The 16539-nt window shown below is 42.1% G+C and overlaps 1 protein-coding gene across 1 annotated transcript in view; it reads left to right on the forward strand.

The window, feature by feature from the left end:
- VCAN (versican) overlaps positions 1 to 16539 on the forward strand; it is a 245943-nt gene that overhangs the window by 217267 nt on the left and 12137 nt on the right. The window lies entirely within an intron of this gene.

A 16539-nucleotide genomic window follows, 5' to 3' on the forward strand; every position in this document is an offset into this window, starting at 1 on the left:
TGCATGTAACTTAATTGGCTTAACAAGCTAATCAGCATTGATAACAACACTTAAGCAATAATGAGCACTAATTGGCAATAGTTAGAATTTACACACAGAGCTTGCTAAGCGTATTCTGTAATGAACTGTGCCTAAATTCTAATGTGCGCAGTTCAAAATGGACATGGCTATGGACGGGAAAATGGGCATTCTGTGGTTGTTCCAAAATTTACATGTGTAGTTATAGAATATGGCCCAGTGTGTGTAAATCTAAGCACAGGGATTTACACCACCTTTTTGCCAGTGTAAATGGAGGCACGTAGTTTTAGGCGCTGGGATATTAACTAAGCCTATTGTATATACCATGCCTAACTCTAGGCACTGCTTATAGAATATGCTTAAGCAGAAATGTTTACCTTGTGGATTTTTAAGGCGGCTTATATAGAATCTGACCCTTGATGCTTAACACAATGAGGTCTGTGCTCGCTTGTTGTACAGTCCTGCTGGGCAGAGATCAAGAGGGCAGGTTATGGGCCATAGACCTTTCAAGATATTTTCAAGAGCTTCCTCTGTGACCTAGTTGAATGAGTCCCAGATGGCTGTGCATGGTAGGAGCTTTGATTGGACTGTCTGTAGGTTCTGATGGAGACCTTTAATTTTGTTGGCAAAGTAAGTGGCAAAATCATTGCTGGTTAGTGTGACTGGGAAGGCTGGTTCTGTTATGGGGTTTGCAGTAGGATGTTTACTATTTTAAATAGCTGCTTGGTTGAATTTCTATGTGTTGAGAAAAATATTGTTTTTTGGCTGTTGTTATGGCCTGGCAGTACATTGCCATGTGTTTCTTACAGATGAGCCTGTCTTCATCTAGATGAGATTTTTTTTTCCAGTTCCAGCCCTGCTTCTCTTCAGCTTCAGTTCTAATTCCAGCCCTGCCTGCCTCCAGCTCCAGCATTAACATAAGAACATAAGAATAGCCATACTGGGTCAGAGCAATGGTCCATCTAGTCCAGTATCCTGTTTCCAACAGTGGCCAAGCCAGGTCACAAATACCTGACAGCAGGGGCATAGCCAGACTTCGTTGGGAGGGGGGTCCAGAGGCCGAGGTGAGGGGCACATTTTAGCCCCCCCCCCGCCATTGCCAATCCCCCCGCCATTGCCGACCCCCCCCCCGTCACCACTGCCACCACCACCAACAACTTTGATGACCCCTGCCGACGACCCTCTCGACCCATCCCACCGATGATGCTCTCAACCCCCCTCCTGCCGCCAACCCTCCCCTGCCGCTGCCGCTGCCGCCGTGGGCTACCTTTGCTGGTAGGGGACCCCAATCCTCGCCATCCGAGGTCTTCTTCTTTCCATGAAGGCTTCATTCTGTTTCTGACGTCTTGCACATTGTACTTGCAGGACGTCAGACTCACAGAAACAGAATAAAGCCTTGCAAGATGGCTTCTTTCTGTTTCTGTGAGTCTTCTACTACTACTACTACTACTACTACTACTTAACATTTCTAGAGTGCTACTAGGGTTACGCAGCACTGTACAGTTTAACAAAGAAGGACAGTACCTGCCCAAAGGAGTCTGACATCATTTTTGAAAATGGACCAAAAAACAAAATGTCCAAATCACAAAACCTTGTTCAAAAGACGTCATATCGAAAATTCCCCTCCATTTCTGATTAAGTCAACACAGAGCTGCTTTTACTCCAGGCACTTGACTTAACTTTGCTCTTTTAAGTTGGGTCCCATTATCATCCTCCAGCTCATTTTCTTTTTTTTCTTTTTATTATTTGTTTATGGGGTTATTTTCTACCTATCATTTAGGATAATCCCACTTTGACAATTGAACATAGCAGCCCCCCCTTTTTTAAATATAACCCTTTTAAATATACCTTTTTAACAGATTCATGGTTTACATTAATCACTAGCAAGTAGTGTTTTTAGAGTTTAATGATATTTATACTTTTGTACTTTGCGATTTATGACCTTTATATATATTTAAGGTGGTGGACTTTGGTCCTGGGGAACTGAGGAACTGAGTTCGATTCCCGCCACAGGCAGCTCCTTGTGACTCTGGGCAAGTCACTTAACCCTCCATTGCCCCATGTAAGCCGCATTGAGCCTGCCATGAGTGGGAAAGTGCGGGGTACAAATGTAACAAAAAAAAAAAATGTAATACCTCAGGTACATGCTATTATTGTTGTTATACTTTTGTTATTTGTGCAGTCCATTGTTCTATTCACCAATTAGTTTTTTGGTTTTATGTGCTCTTTAATCTGTTTGTCCTATATAGGGTTTTGATTATATTTTATGTATGTTTTATACAGTGTACCTGACCCCTTGAGGCAGGCGGGCACACCTTCCGAAATACAGCCCATGTCAGGTCTTTTGTTTGTGCCACAAAAAAAAGATCTATTTTTGGACACTCCCTGTGTGGAAGTCACTGTGTTATCCTCTACTCTTCTGTTTGCTTTGTATTATTTTGGTGTATATTATTTAGATTTTTTTTTGTACATAATTCCCTGTAGTGGTCTACTGTGTGCATATTACCATCAGTAAGAGAGATAATAGAGAGTGACAGCTGGTGGCTCTGCACCAGAAACACTTAAAAGGTGTCCTTCCTTGCTGTGTTCAAAAGTGCCCCTACTGTACCTTTACTGTTGAGGTAGGTGTTGCCTCCCCAACCATAAGGATTTTAACTTGCCCATCATACCCCATCCCAACCTACCTTAGTCCCACCCATCTAAGCCTCCCCAAACAGTTGAGTCACTGACTGCCTATGATGGATTGGAGGACGAAAGTGAAGGTCAGCATGAGGAGCAAGAAAATGGGGAAACTTGTGCAAAAGTTTGAGGCAGAAAAGAGGATTTGAAGGGATATTTTAAGGGAATTCTATAATAGGACACTCTATATTTAGGTACCTGCTAGGAGCCTATTCTGTGAAGGAAAGTAGGTATGTACTTTCCTTTATAGAATAGGCTCCTTTCAGATGCCTAGATATAGGTGCTCTGATATAGAATTGGTGTGTGTTTGTGTATGTATGTGTGTGTGTGGCGGGTTTGGGGGGGGGGGGTACAAGTCATTGCATCCCCAAGCCCATTTTGTGCTGTAGTGGGAAGTTGGATGGTGGACCTCTTTTTTAGTATGGTGTTCTGTTAGGATATATTGTCCGCCTAGGGATTTGTAACAGCAGCTTGTTCTGTTTTCCCGAGTAGGAGGTGCATTGATGTTCCAGGGAAGAGTTTTCTAATTAGGGATCATGGTAAACAGGTATACTGTTAATGCTCAGCTCAACCCTTTCATTATGTTTAAAACGGCTTCCTTCAGACATTTGTAAAGTGTAACATTGATAAACAACATATCAAAATTTACATGTTGTTTGTCAGTGTTACACCCTACAAACTTCTGAAGGAGGCTGCTTTTGATATGATGAAAAGTGTTGAGATGAGCATCTCAACATACTCTGATTTAAGAATGAGGTTCATTTTTGTAACTGTTATGGAATACAGAAAACTAACCCATCTGAAGATGTTATTCTAAAAGGCAATACATTACTTGCTGTTGTCAGCCATTTTGCCTCCCAAATACAGTATTTTTACATCTAGAGCCTAAGGTTCACACTGGTGTGGTATGGGCAAAATACGGGAGTACTGGGAGGACAAGGGAGAGCTGGCTAAACAAGGAGGGAGGAAGAGAGAAAGAGCAGGGATTTGGAGTGGGAGAAAGAGAGAGCAGGCCACAGTACTACTACTACTACTACTTAACATTTCTAGAGCGCTACTAGGGTTACGCAGCGCTGTACAATTTAACAAAGAGAGGCAGTCCCTGCTCAAAGAGCTTACAATCTAATAGACAAGTGAACGGTCGGTCTGATAGGGGCAGTCAAATTGGGGCAGTCTGGATTCACTGAACGGTAAGGGTTAGGTGCCGAACGCAGCATTGAAGAGGTGGGCTTTAAGCAAAGACTTGAAGACGGGCAGGGAGGGGGCTTGGCGTAAGGGCTCAGGAAGGTTGTTCCAAGCATAGGGTGAGGCGAGGCAGAATGAGCCTTCACAGTAGTGAAGGGAAGGGGTGCACTACCCTTGGTAATTCATGAGGATGTGAGTAGGGGCACCGTGAGACAAACTTCCCTTGTTGCTGACTCATTTCAGTGGAAACAAAACTGCACTGTCCAATAAACTGGGTTCCTAGCCAATCTATTTTTTGAGGTAGCCATAATAAATATGTATAAAATGCAAATGAATATGCTAATGTGTCACAGCCTACCCCCCCCCCCCAAATAGAACTACGCCTATGCATGCCAGATCTATGTATATATTTATTTAGGGTTGGCCCTGCACATGCAGTGGCAGGTAGCAGAGTTGCAGCCGTGTTACCTGCAACCGCATGTACTACAGTGCCATTCGGTGTAGAAACGCCTACCTTTTGTGGTAAATGCAGGGCAGATGCTTGACACACCCCCTTTCATTTTCTGCAAAGGCTTTGCAGTTACTACATGTCAATGTTTGCATTAAAAATGCGGTAACTGGAAATCCTATCACACTTTAGTAAAAGTGCCACATAACTGACGCAATTTTAGTGTAGTGACAAAAATCCAGGAATCACCAAATTTACAGTGGTATTTACCGATTCCACGTCTCTACCTCCTCTGCCCTCCATCTTTACCCTTCTATCTGGCCTCTGCTCCCTTTCCCCCTTCCATCCAGTGTTTGCCTTCTCTCTCCCTCCATTTTTTATCCAGCACTTCTCTGTTCCCCCCTCCTAACACCCCTGCCGTCGCTGGTGCTTCTCTAGACCAGCAGCAGCGGTAAAATAAGCTAGAGTCACCGTGGGGCCGAACTCTTTCATCGCACAGCTGCTGACTGCTCTGGAACAGGAAGTGACTTCCGAGGGAGCAGATCATCAGCCGTGCATGTGGGGATTCTGGCCCTGCAGTGACTGTAACTTGTTTTGCCGCTGCTGCTGCACATCTAGAGAAGCAACAGGAGGGCTTGGGTGGTGGCAGGAGGAACATGAGGATGGACCCTGTGCCCTTGCTATACAGCAGGGAGAAGTACTATGCGGAAGTTTAAAAATGGTGTGCAGCCACACAGCTTAGATGGATCATCGGTGTATACAATGCAAAATTCTAACAATTAAACAATGCAAAATGTTAACACTCAAACACAAAGTGCTGTATACTGACCAGCCTTCTTATCTCTTCTCCATTTCAACATTACACACACAATGGTCACTTCCATATACCCCCACCCTTGCCAAGCCCACTTGGAGTCAACCTGCTATGGCATTTTCTTTTATGTCGTTCCCCTCGTTTGGAATTCACTGTCCTTGGCCCTGCGAATACAGCAATCTTTTCTTCAATTTAGATCAGTCCTTAAAACCCATCTGTTGGAGAAGGCTTATGGTACCTCAGAAAGCTAAGTGAACAGCTGGGAGCAGATTGGCTTAGTTTACATTTCTGCTTTACTCAAGTTTCTCTGTCGTATAATTGTAATGACATTCTTTTCTCTCTGATAGTTTGATGTAATTTTTATTTACACTACTCTGTTTTGCGTGTCAGGAAGTGTGGTTAGATTTAAAAGTTATCTGAATAATTCCTTTCAATATTTAGCTGTAAAAGTTTGGAATGCTATTCCTTATCAGATTAGATCTATCTCATCCTCCTTCCTATTTAGAAAACAGTTGAAGGCTCTTCTATTTTCAGATATAGATTCAATTTAATTTGGTCTGTTCTATTTTAGTATGTTATCTTGTAATTCCATCTGATTGAGATGCTTCTTTTTTTTAATGTAATCCACAATTAATCCTATGGAGATATAGCGGAATATAAACTGTGAATAGAATAGTATATCAAGCTGAATAAACCATAAACCATAAGAGGCTGCTGAATCTGCAGAGCACTGCAGCTAGAATATTATGTAGAGCTCAAAATATAGAATTGAACCCTTACTACAGCATCTTCATTGGTTATCAATAAGGGCACAAGTAACCTTTAAATTATGCACTGCACCTTAGTACATAGTCAAGCACCATGTTACATGCAACCTTTCAGTCAGTGGTGTTCCTAGCCAGGATGGCACCCGGGGCGGTTCGCCGATGCGCCCCCCCCCAGGTGCAGCGAGGCCCCCCCCCGGCGAAATGACACCCCCCCAGGTGCACGCTGCTGGGGGGGGGGGTGCCGTGGTGCGCGCCTGTCGGCACCGAAAAGTTCACTAACTTCACTCGTTCGTTGCAGCTCCCTCTGCCCCAGAACAGGAAGTAATCTGCTCCGGGGCAGAGGAAGCTGCAGCGAACGAGCAAAGATAGCGAACTCGGAGCCAGGTGCATGCCGCGGCACCCCCCCCCCAGCGGCATGCACCCGGGGCGGACCGCCCCCACTGCCCCTCCCCCTTGGTATGCCACTGCTTTCAGTACAGTGTTTGTCCCTTTAGGTTTGTTTAGTTTTTTTGGGTGGTCTTTTTTTACATTCCTTTCCTAATAATTCCTAGCATCCTGTTTGCTTTTTTTGGCCACTGCTGCACACTGGGCAGAAGATTTCAGTGTATTGTCTACAATGACACCTAGATGTTTTTTCTTGAGTGCTGACTCCTAAGGTGATGTGATGTGATATGTTTCTTGTATACCGCTAACTCCTTCTGAACAGAGGTTCAACGTGGTTTAACAAATGAAAAAAATATAATCAGAAAGCAAGAATTATGACATAAATCGTTTAAACAAATAAGTCTTTAACTGCTTCCTAAAAGTTCCCACTGACGCTCCTTGTAACCCTGGGAGAGCCACTCAACCCTCCATTGTCAGCCCACTAGGGACAGATAAAGTACCTGTATAGAATATGTAAAACCACTGTTTCTAACTACAGAAGGTAGTTTATCAAATCCCTTCCCCTTTCTCAAGAAGTCTGGACAGCCTTTTAGGTTGATATGCTGACTTGAGTATGCCTAGTATTGTTTTTCCACTTTTTTCTATAAGAATCCCATGTCATCGAAGGGATAATCATTCTAATGCAGAGGAAAATGAAGCAGTTAATAAATTCTGTAAATGGGACCAGTAAATGCTTGACATTTTTCATTCTTCACCTACTATAACTCACACCATTGCTATTTGGCCTCGCACACAGTCATTTTTTACATTTGCCAACCTACTCAACATCTGTTTTCCACAACCTTCTTTCAAACCTCAGATCAGGTTATACATCCTCTCTGTTCGTGTGGCTCCTGCATATCAGGTATTTTTCCAGTAAGAGCCGTGATGGCCAATTGGATCAGATTGTGGCAAAATGCAGTCAAGGTGCCCAGGGATACAATGAATGTAGAAACAGATGAATCAGCTCTGTGCTGTGCAGCAGAAAATCACTGTACCATCTAGGCCTATATTTTCAAACCGAGAAGTAATACATGCCCTAAATAAATTTTGCAAGGAATAGAAGATACAAGCTATCCAATCCATACATAACCTATAATAAACTTTTGTCTCCCATCATGAGAAATTAGCATATGATATTGCTGAGAGGCACAAATCCGGGAGTACTTTTGAATTTGTCTGGAATCTTGCTGCATGACACATTGCAGTGATTTCCTCTAGTTCCTGATTTAACCCATGAAAGTGTAATTCTTTGAAGCAGTCTGCTTCGGACCATAATCCATAGTTATAACAGTAGTAAAGGGCTGCTTGTACCTTAAAGGAGAGCATGCAACACAATCTCAGCTAGACTATCTGGCTTAACAAGAAAATACATAGCTGTCATCTTGCAAATAAAACCCTTAAAAATGATTGAAGCACATAGCCTATTGTATGGGTCCAACTCCACAGGGCAGCTGTAATATTAGCCTTGGTAACCTAAGATTTTATACTAGTCTGAGAGAAAAATAATAAATGCTGTTTGCTTGATAAGACATTAAATATGAGATAAGGTGCTAGAAAAGATAGGTGGGTTTCAATCCAGAAGCCATACAATAATGAGCCTTGAAATGCACATTTAATAAGTAGGCATGGCAGTGTTATCACAACTATGACGTGAAGTTCTCAGCACTGCAGTTTCGTTATTTTGGAATTTCAGTTTTCTGTACATACAACATGATCACAGACCTCCTGATATTTAAAACAGTTTGACCGCCAAAGCGGCACTTAACTGTCTATCCAGCGTTGAATAACTCCAGATAGTGGCTTAAAGATAGTCAGTTATATTGCGCAATATAACCTGTTATTCAACGATCTTCACTAAGGAGAGGTGGCTAGCGCTGAAAATTGACTTGGAACTGGCCAAATTTAAACCGGATATTCAATGCCAGTCACTGGAAAGGGTCCAGCATTGAATATTGGGGTTCAGCGCTGACCGTGGGAGACAACCCCTGCTATCTCTTGTGGTCTGATTATCAGGGCCAGAGTGTTTTGTACACATAGGGGCAGATTCTATAAATGGCACTGAAAAAAACCAACACTGAACGCTATTCTATAAGACACGCCACTTATAGAATAGCACTTAAGGCCCGGGGGTCCCTCTTAAATTTAGGCGCATCCATTTGCACCAATGAAAACACGGTGCAAATACCTGCTACAAAATTTAGGCCCAGAGCCCCCTTATTCTATAATTGCGCATGTAACCAAAAACCATGCCCATGATTCGCTCCGAACCACCCATGACCCTCCCATTTCTGCACCTCCTTTTTCAGTACACAAATAAAATGTAGGCACATAAATGCCAATTACATCTAATTAGCACAAATAATTGCTTGTTAAAAGGCAAATTATTGGTGCTAATTAGCTCAGTATTCAATTAAATTGGGTATGCTTCCAAATTTGTGTATGCATTTTTTGGTGACTTTTATAGAATTAGGGGGATAGGGTAATTCTATAAATAATGCTCAAAAATGGGTGCTGAAGACGTCATCACTAAAGGTTGCAAACCCTTTATAGAATAGTGCTAAGTGATGGTTCCCTCGCCCTAACTTTGGACATCAGACTTAAACCTGCTGAAATCTGGTGTAAATACTAGCACCCAAGTTAGGCATTCTAACCCAGTATTCTGTAATAGCGCATGCAAGGAGTCTTTTACAATGACACCCTAATGTTTTTAGCACATGCTGATTATTAACATGTGCTAAATGCTAATCCAATCAAAGAACGTATTGCTTTCAAAATCTGCACCATGGTTCACAAAATCATTTACGGTGAAGCCCCTGGATACATGACAGACCTAATCGACTTACCAACTAGAAACACATCCGAATCTACATGAACATATCTAAACCTGCACTACCCAAACTGCAAAGGCCTTAAATACAAATCAACCTACGCATCCAGCTTCTCCTACATCAGCTCACAACTGTATAACGCACTACCAAAAGCCTTGAAAACGACGGACAACCACCTGAACTTCCGGAAATCACTAAAAACTAACCTGTTCAAAAAGGCATACCCCACCGATCCAACTTAAATGTCTGATCTCTGTAACACAGCAAAACTAAAGAGCGTAATGGACATTAACGCAACTCTTCCGCTGTACGATTCCCTAATGAGGCTATGCCACATGAACTTTATCCTACCACAACATCACTTTATATTTGTTCACACCGGAGCCTGCAAATGCCTCTCCAGCACTATGCAAGCCACATTGAGCCTGCAAATAGGTAGGAAAAAGGTAGCAAATTAAATAAATAAATAAATAAATAAGATGCCCATAGGAATATATGGGCATCTCTAGTGTTTAGTGCAATCTTATTTTTAGTGCATGCTAAAAACACTAGCGCACCTTTGTAAAAAAAGACCCTTAACTGGAGTTTCCCATGGCCATGCCCCTTTTTGGGTGCGTGCTATGGGAGTTAGGCAACCTGCCTTAGAGAATAGAGCACAGCCAGATGAGCGTGCAAATTTTAATGAGTGCCAATTAACAATAATTGGTTGTTTTTACCCAATTATTGATGGTTAAGAGCTCATTAACCAATTAATTTGCATGAGCATTTTGTCAGCATGCCCAATTTTGGGTACCATATATAAAATCCAGGGGACATTGTTTTGTAGCTCCATTGTACTGCAAGGCAATGACCGCTTGTGTTTTTTGTCGCAAAATTCTTTTTTGCAGATTTGTAATAGATGCAGAATTACTTGGGTCTTAAATCCTTAAACACATTAAGGGCAGTTCTGTGACAGGGCATCCACAGTTATGAGCGAATAGGTGTACAGACAGAATACTGTCACTTTCATGGGTAAAGGTACACTTGTGAGTGTGGCATCAAAACACCTAAGCATTATTCTGTGAGGTCATGAGTAAATGGCATAGATCCAAATTCTATATATGCCCCCGGATTCTATATAGTGTACCTGGAGATCCTTGCTGAAATCCAAGCAGACTCTATGACAATGTACGTAAGTTAATTCACTTAACAAGCTAATTAGCATTGATAACAGCATTTAAAAAGCAATGATGAGCACTAATTGGCAATAATTAGAATTTACACACACAACTCACAAAGCATATTCTGTAACGCAGTACGCCGAACTTCTAACACGTGCAGGCAAAAAGGGGCATAGTTATGGGCGCATGGGCATTTTGTGGGTGTTCTGACATTTCTGCACGCAGTTATAGAATATGGCCCAGTTCGCGTAAATCTACGTGCCGGGATTTATGCCACACTAGTAAAAGAGGCCCTTTTCCGAAAGAAAGGAAACGGGTGCTAGCAAGGTTTCATGCCCCCTCCCTCCCTCCCCTTCTCTCTCTCCCCCTCCCTCTCTCTCTCTCTCTCTCTCCTCCGAGTTCCAGCCTCCCTCCCCTCTGAGTTCCATACCCCTCTACCTCCCTCCCTCTCCTCCGAGTTCCAGGCACCCCCTCCCCTTCGAGTTCCAGGACCCCCTCCCTCCCCTTTGAGTTCCAGGACCCCCTCCCTTCTCTCCCCGTCAAGTTCCAGGACCCCCTCCCTTCCCTTCCTTTTGAGTTCCAGGACGCCCCTCCCCTTCGAGTTCCAGGACGCCCCTCCCTCCCCTCCCCTCTGAGTTCCACGCCCCCCTCTCCTCCGAGTTCCAGACCCCTGCTCCTCACTCCCTCTCTCTCTGTCCCCTCTGAGTGTAAGCACGACCTGTCCTCTGACAGCCCCTCGCCTTCCTGTGTGCCGGCTGTAATTTAAAAATTCTTACCTCGGGGTCCAGCATCAGCAGTGAAGGCGAGCGGCGCTTCAGACTGCCTTCCCATGTGTCTCAGCTCTGCCTCGGGTCCCGCTCTTCCGGAAACCTTATTAAGAAGATCAAGTTGGAGACAAGCATGGTCCTGTCCTTTACCTATCCCTATGAGGACCTTCTGCTCAGTGTGCTGCTGCGGCTAAGAAAGCAAATAGAATGTTAGGTCTTATTAGGAAAAGAATGGAAAACAAATTGAGGATGTTATAATGCCTTTATATCGCTCCATGGTGGGACCGCACCTCGAATATTGAGTTCAATTCTGTTCGCCGCATCACAAAAAAGATATAGTGGAATTAGAAAAGGTGCCGAGAAGGGCAACAAAAATGATAAAGGGGATGGGATGACTTCCCTATGAGGAAAGGCAAAAGCAGCTAGGGCTCTTCAGCTTGGAGAAAAGTTGGCTGAGGGGAGATATGATAGAGGTCTATAAAATAATGAATGGAGTTGAACGGGTAGATGTGCATGCTTTCCAAAAATACTAGGACTAGGGGGCATGCGATGAAGCTACAATGTAGTAAATTTAAAACGAATCGGATAAAATTTTTCGTCACTCAACGTGTATTTAAACTCTGGAATTCATTGCCAGAGAATGTGGTAAAGGCGGTTAGCTTAGCGGAGTTTAAAAAAGGTTTGGCCGGCTTCCTAAAGGAAAAGTCCATAGACCATTATTAAATGGACTTGGGGAAAATCCAGTATTTCTGGGATAAGCAGTATAAAATGTTTTGTATATTTTTGGGATCTTGCCAGGTATTTGTGACCTGGATTGGCCACTGTTGGAAACAAGATGCTGAGCTTGATGGACCTTTGGTCTGTCCCAGTATGGCATACTTATGTACTGATAATAATCCAAGGTTGTTATCAACTCCTCTGATTCCAATCCACTTCCCTCAGGCACAAACACTTTAGGCTGCCTTCCTTCCAGCAATGCACTTCTTGAGCTGCATCCTAGCTTTGAACAGGCTTCCCCTGTTCTAGTCCTGTTCTTGGGCTGGGTTTCCCTTACTCACCCACAGTTTCTCACACCATCCCAGTTGCCACTTGTATGGGCAGAAACTGCTCATCAATTCAGCCTGAGTTTATTTTTGCCACTTTGGGATCACCCTCTCCACCAAGCAACCTGGAGAGGGTACAGGCAACCAAAGACCACTTCTGCCCCAAACTTCTGCCTTAATCACCTTTAGCTCCATCTCCCCTATCAATCAACCCATAAACCCACTTTCTTTCTGCAACTTATTTCAACACAACTCCCCTTGGGCTGTGCCTCCTCCCACCCAGGGACATCCCAGCTCTCCCCCAGTGACTACAGAGAGCTGACACCCATAATAATCCCCATTCAATGGGGATTATAACCAGATGCTGTTTTAGAATAGGTTCACTGTGCAGAATCTGGGTGCCTAAAAGGAAGTGCCTGCTTATAGAATTGACTCCATTTTGATTTTTCAGAGACCTGGTTCTCATCAAGCAAAACTAGATTAAGCACCAAGTAAGTTAAGTTAGTTTGAAGTGATTTGGTGTATATCAATGTTTTCATGCCATAGATATAATCTCTGGGATCCTTCTATGGTGGAATCAACCCTGGGATTCTATATATCATGCCAAGATTTCTGCGGGGAAATAAAAGTGTATCCCATAACAATGCACATAATTTAATTAGTTAACAAGCTAATCAGTGCTGATAACTGGATGTTAACAATTATCAGCACTAATTGGCATTAATTAGAATTTACACGCACTACTATCTAAGTGCATTCTGTAACGTGGTGCACATAAATTCTAAGTTGCATAGTTGAAAAGTGGGTGTGATTATCAGTGTTGAATGGGCGGGTCATGGGCGTTTCTAAAATGTATGTGCGTTATCGAATACACCCGCTCTGCGCCTAATTTAGGCATCGGGATTTACACCAGGTTTTAGTTGGCGTAATTCACCGTGTCTAAATTTAGTCATGTGGAACGGTGCTTGGTGTATTCTATATACCACGTGGAAATTTATGCCTATTCTTTAAAATTTAGGCATACTTTAGAGAATACGTCTAGGCATATTTTTTTCTATGTAGAATTTTCAGGTGCCATATATAGAATTTAGCCCCCAAATTTGTAAATTTCTGTCACTTAAGAATTATCAGCGGAGAAAAGGAACAAAAAAAAATGAGTGGAGGATACAAGGCAAGTCAAAGAAGGGGTGAGAGAATACTAAAGATGTTTTTCCATAGGTCAATACTTAGACTCCACAGCCAGCATTTCATTTAAACACCAGCTGTAGCATTTGAAGTTATGCCAAAATATTCAACACTGGCTGATATCTGGATATCGGCTTTGACTAGCCAGGTATATCAGCCATCATATAAATGTAGGATAGAGACATTATACACATGACTCATCCAAAACAATATAATAGCAAGTAGATAGAAATTCTTAGCCATAAATGCAAAGTGAAATACAGGCTAGCTAGGTTCAACTAAGGGCAATTTTGTCTCAAATGCTAGTTCAAAAAAGTATGCTTTAAGCAGAGACTTAAATTTTGAGAAGGGAATTTGAAGACATTGGTGGTAAGCTATTAAGCTATTCCAAAGTGATGGAGTCACAAAAAATACGCAGAGTGCCGGGTAGAGTCATAGTGAGCAACTTTTGGAGATGGGAGAACCAATCTATTGGAATTGAGTGAACTCAACAGTCGAGAGGGAGTATATGGAATTGTGATTAATGATGAAGGGCTCAGTGGGCAAGACAAAGAATTTCATATGAACATCTAAAATGGACTGGAAGCCAGTGCAATCAGATAAATAGAGGAGATACATTATCATAGAGCTAGGCTCTGCACAGAAAACGGGCAGCTGAGTTTTGTAATGTCTGTAGACGATGAAGGATAAAGGCAAATGCCACAGAAAACCGAATTACGATAGTCCATATGTGAAATAACTAAGGCATGAATTAATGTATGTGATGACGTGAAGTCCAGAAAAGGACTGATAGAATGAATGCGATGAAGCCAGTAAAATCCCTTCTTAACCACAGCAGAAACATGGTATTCAAAAGAAAGTTTAGAATCAAACACAACTCCTAAATAACGCGTGACTGCAGAGTTAAACAGAGTAAGTGCAAACGGAGGTGATGAAAGTGAACCAGCAATCCAGGGATTTAGTACCATCATTTGATAAGATAACCGTCAAGAAACTTTATGGATAATGCTGCTGAAAATCCATGCACGGCCCTAGTCAGTGGGACTTCTCCAGGTAGGGGCGGGCTGTTGTTTGCAACGACATAGGAAATGTCATTGCAAATGAAACATTCCATGTTTTGTCATTTGCTGAGATGCATACTCTTTAGAAATAGTTTGCACTATCTCCCTAATTCTGTAAAAGCCACCAAAAATTGCATGTGCCCAATTTGGGTGTGCAATTTAATTGAATAACAAGTCAATTAGCACTAATAATTGGATTTTAAACAAGCAATTATTGACACTAATTAAAGTTAATTGAATTTAACAAGTGTAAATATAGGCACAGGATCCATGCCTAAAATTTACATGTGATTTGGAAAAAGAGGTGTGGAATTGGGCGGGTCATGGTTAGAATGGGACATATTGATAGCAATAACTCTCAAATATATTTTATCCAACTGGAAGAATAATTCACAACTTAACATTCATTTTTGGTGGAATAATGTGTTACAAATTCATAAGTATTGTACAGCTAATACTGGTCATTTCCAGATGTCTAATCACAAAGTTTGCTTAACATTGCAGCAATATTTGGACTCATACCCCACTAGTTAGCCATCTGTGCACTATATTATGATCCCTTTTTCCCCTTTCTTCCCTTTTTTAATTTACCCTCTGTCCTTCGTTTTCCCCTCCAAGTTATTACCTATTTTTACACAACTTCCATTTTTGTATATCTGCTGTATACTTAATTCGAATTAATTCATTTTTATTATATTTTTGTTATCATATAGTTCATCTTGTGGAATGGAAATTACATTCTATTTTGTAATGAATTTGGATGGATGTTTTATTGAAACTAATAAAAATAATACAAATATATATAAAAAAAAAGAACGGGCATTCCTAAAATTTATGCGCATTGTTATAGAATAACAGGGATATGTGGCTAACATAGTAGCGTATATTTGCACCACATTTCTGTTGGTACACATGACCATGCCTAGATTTAGGTGCGATTCTCGGGCATAAGCACTATTTTATAGTCCGCACTTAACTTTTAAACACGGCTTATAGAACAGTGCTTTTTTCAGTGCCATTATAGAATCTAGTTCTATGTGGAAAGAGGGCACACTTTCAGAAAAAGCATACACTCTTTCCTGATAGTGGAACCACCACACATCCACAAACTTGTGCCCAACACTATGGAACTCCCTCTCACCTCACCTCAGGAAACAACCCTTTTGGCAGATATTCAAGGCATTGCTCAAATCTTACCTCTTTGGCCCTCGTTCTTCTTAATATTTTCCCTATTCTATACTCTGAGTTCCCTTCCTTTTGTCCTCTTCTCACTTTATTATGATTGTAAACCACATAGATGCCATTACTGGCTTCTTTGTGATATATCAAGCTTTGTACCTACAGGGGTACTTTTACTAAGGTGCGGTGAAAAGTGACCTGCACTGGTGTAGATGCGTGTATTGGACGCACATAGGTTCATTTTTCAGCACACCTGCAAAAAAGGCCTTTTTTTTGGCCAAAAATGGACTTGTGGCAAAATGAAAATTGGCACGCGTCCATTTTGGACCTGAGACTTCACTGCCACCCATTGACTTAGTGGTAAGGTCTCACGCGTTAACCGCGCAGTAATCATCAGCACACATACAATGCTGATTACTATCCGGTTAGCGCCAATTTGAAAATACCACCTGACTACCGCATGGCCCAGGCAGTAATTTCATTTTGTACGGATGCACATACAAAATGAAATTACTGCCCGGGCCATGCGGTAGCCGAGTGGTAGTTCCAAATTGGCACGCATTGGGCGCATGTCTCCACTGTTGGAAGTGCATCGATCTAGAGACATTTTGGACACATTCCCCTTCCCTCTTCCCTCCAGGTTTCCCTAATCCTTCCGTCCATTCCTACTCTTTCCCAATATCTCTTGTAGGTTTTCCTGCTGTATTAGCTTCATTTTACTGCATTGGCATCTGCCTCTGTGGTCTGTTGTAAGCCACATTGAGCCTGACACCGTTGGGAAACTGTGGGGTACAAATGAGATCAAAATAAAATAAATAAAATGTAGATGTCTACGTGGCTTAGTAAAAGGGCCCCTAAATAAATATATGCCTTATCAGAAAAAGAGTGCACCCTCTTTCCACCCACTGTGCACTATGATCAGAAACTGACAAAATTACTAAATGGCCAAGCAAAAATGAATAATATAAAAATCTCTGTA

This window comes from Microcaecilia unicolor, chromosome 2, assembly GCF_901765095.1.
Source record: "Microcaecilia unicolor chromosome 2, aMicUni1.1, whole genome shotgun sequence".
Classification (NCBI taxonomy): Eukaryota; Metazoa; Chordata; class Amphibia; order Gymnophiona; family Siphonopidae; genus Microcaecilia; species Microcaecilia unicolor.